At 61.1% G+C, this 2,960-nt stretch overlaps 1 long non-coding RNA gene across 1 annotated transcript; it reads left to right on the forward strand.

Annotated features, from left to right (window-relative positions):
* Nucleotides 1–538: 538 nt before the first annotated feature.
* Nucleotides 539–1,645, forward strand: LOC116465713 (uncharacterized). The gene is made up of 2 exons (XR_004247252.2): nt 539–996; nt 1,369–1,645. It is a non-coding gene; the product is annotated as an uncharacterized LOC116465713 (long non-coding RNA).
* Nucleotides 1,646–2,960: the final 1,315 nt, after the last annotated feature.

The raw sequence follows: 2,960 nt of genomic DNA on the forward strand, positions 1-2,960 counted from the left end.
ACAGTGGTCTTGAGCCTGTGCGTGGGCACCAGCAGCTTCTGTCAGAGCTCTGCCCTGAGGCCCTCCTGGCGCGGCTGCGGTAGAAGGGCCGGGGCTGCATGGAGACCCTGCTGTTGCCACGCTGTGTTTTTCTGCTAACTGTTGGCCCCGTGGCTGGGTTTGCATTCTCCTCCCTCCGCCCCCACCCCATCTGCCCTGGTCAGTGTTGGTCAGAAGGGAGACCATCTCTATCTCGAGTGGAGGTGACCACCTACCTGCCTGCAGGGGCTCGGGTGGCCTCCCCTGCTGCTGGTCCCCGTGCCCCTCCTCCCCGTGCTTGCTGTGAGGGTGCAGCTGTGGTGGTTTCTGTGTCTTCTGCATTGTTATTACCTCCATAACGTGAAACGTAAACTATGTGAATGAAAAGGAAGCTCCGTCCCCGTCGTCCTCTCCAGGCCGGTGCGGGCAGGCGGATGTGTGGCTCATCCCGGACGCTGGCTTCTCTTCCCTCTTCCACACGCGCACACCCGCCGGCCTCTGCTCACCTTGCCTTCTCAGCCTTGGCAGTGGGTGGTGTCCTGAGGTCACCAGGAGGTGTTCTGAAGCATCTGGAGATGTGATGTCGCTGTCACCCAGGCTGGAGGGCAGTAGCACAGTCTTGGCTCACTGTAGCCTCCACCCGTGCTCAAGCGATCCTCCCACCTCAGCCTCCTGAATAGCTGGGACCACAGATGCCCACCACCACGCCCGGCTAGTTTTTTGTATTTTTAGTAGACACAGCGTCTTGACATGTTGTTCAGGCTGGTCTCAAACTCCAGGGCTCAAGTGATCCATCTGCCTTAGCCTCCCAAAATGCTGGGGTCACAGGCGTGAGTCCCCGTGCCCGGTCTGCCGTCATGTGATGTTCCTGTGATAAAGTGGCGTGTTTCTGTTGCAGGAGAAGTACAGTATCGGGGAGCCCACAGTGCCGTCCACCCTGGCAGAGGAGTTTACCTACAACCCCTTCATGAGAGTGAGGTGAGGCCCAGGGCAGGTGGTGGGCGCGGGCCCGTCCCCTCTGGCAGTCCCACTGCTACGCACACAGCAGGGTACGTCCAAGACCCCAGATGGCTGAGGCTGCCCTGGGGAGCTGTAGCAGGTGCAGCTGCAGAGCCTGAGCACTCTTCTTGAGGGGGGTCCGGCCTTTCCTGGCACCTTGGCTGGGGTGTGAGTCCTTCTGGACCCTGGAGTTCAGAACCTGTCAGAGGGGGAGTGGCTGCCACCTCCCCGCCCTCCGTGTCCTCTTAGGGCTGGGCTCAGCCAGCACGAGTCGCCTTCCTCTGCAGTGGCCCTGGCTCCTCGGGTGGGTGTGGCTTGGCGCAGCCTGCAGCCCGGTGCTGGCCTCCGCAGGGAGAAGACGGTGCAGCAGCACGCGGGCGAGACGGACCCGGTGACCACCATGCGGGCCGTGCGCAGGGAGAAGGACGGGTTCAAGATGCCCCGGGACTGAGGCCGCCCTGCACCTTCAGCGGATTTGGGGATTAGGCTCTTTTAGGTAACTGGCTTTCCTGCTGGTCGTGCAGGAAATTGTCTTGATTTAACCTTAATTTTACAGCCCTTGGCTTGTGTTATCGGATGTTCTAATGCATATTTATAAGAGAAGTTTAAAAAGTATTTATTCCCATAACTTGCACTTGCAGACTGTTTTCTTCTGGCCTTTAGGCCTCCCCTTGTCCCCTCGGGCCTTCTTCCTCCTCCGTGACCCACTGCAGTCCCCCCCACCCACGCTTCAGGTCAGGACCCCGGGGGGGTGCTCTCCCCCCCTGGGTTTCCTGGCTCTGTAGGAGAGGAGATGCCCGGGGTGCCCTGGGTTCTTCCTCCTTCCCTTTGCCACCACCACCACCCCGCCCCAGAGGAACTGACACCTTTCTGGCTCCCAGGCCACTGTCACAATCTGTGTTGACATGGGATGAGTGGGCTCGGGCCCTTTGAGAGCAGAACCCCATCCCACCAGGGCCATGGCTCTCCAGCATTGCTGCTGTCCTGGGCTGGGGAAGGCTCGGTGTTTGTGCCCGAAGCAGGCAGGGGCTCCTTACCAAGTCTCCTGCCCATGCCTGGCCTGGGGGCCCTGGCTCAGCTGGAGTGGCCGCTGTGGCTGCGCCTATGCTGTCTCCTGTCCTGAGCTCCCAGCATGGGGGTGGCCAAGGCTGCAGGAAACCCTGCCCCAGCTGCCCAGAGCCTCTGCCTCTTGGCAACGTGGCGCTGGCACCACGCTCATCCCCACGCCCCATCCCGCCCTCGTCCCTTCAAAGGCTGCCCTCACAGGTCTTCCTGGGGAATCCTGAGGGTTGGGACGGCACACTGCCTTGTGTCACCCCCGGACTCCTGTCTGTGGGCGTGAGCCGGTGCCTTTGCTGTGGCCTTGGCTGGGTGCTGATGCCACCATCAGACCCACTGTTGCGGTCGGTACCTTTGCAGCCTGTGCTTGTGGTCTGATCTGCTCAGGCCCCCGGCAGGGAGAGGTGGCCGTGTCTTCTTCCTGGAGGCGGCCAGATCACACGACCTCCAGGCAGTGCCCCTGCTCGGCAGCACCCACCTGCCTCTGCTTGAGAAAGCACAAACCACCCTCTGGGGAAGCAGCCAGCTGGGGAGTGCGCTCGGCACGTGACTCCAGGAGAGCTGGGTAGGTGGCCACATGTCCTGCCCAGGCTCTGGGCGTGGCTGGTGGCAGAGGGTCTATGAGGGAAGGGCAGGAAGAGGCAACCCCTAAGGCTAATCTCTAGGGCTAATCTGAAGCTTAAAAAATATATGAGGGCCGGGCACGGTGGCTCACGCCTGTAATCCCAGCACTTTGGGAGGCTGAGGCAGGCGGATCACGAGGTCAGGAGATCGAGACTATCCTGGATAACATGGTGAAACCCCGTCTCTACTAAAAATACAAAAAATTAGCCAGGTGTGGCGGGCGCCTGTAGTCCCGGCTACTCGGGAGGCTGAGGCAGGAG

This window comes from Hylobates moloch, unplaced genomic scaffold (assembly GCF_009828535.3).
Source record: "Hylobates moloch isolate HMO894 unplaced genomic scaffold, HMol_V3 SCAFFOLD_8592, whole genome shotgun sequence".
Classification (NCBI taxonomy): domain Eukaryota; kingdom Metazoa; phylum Chordata; class Mammalia; order Primates; family Hylobatidae; genus Hylobates; species Hylobates moloch.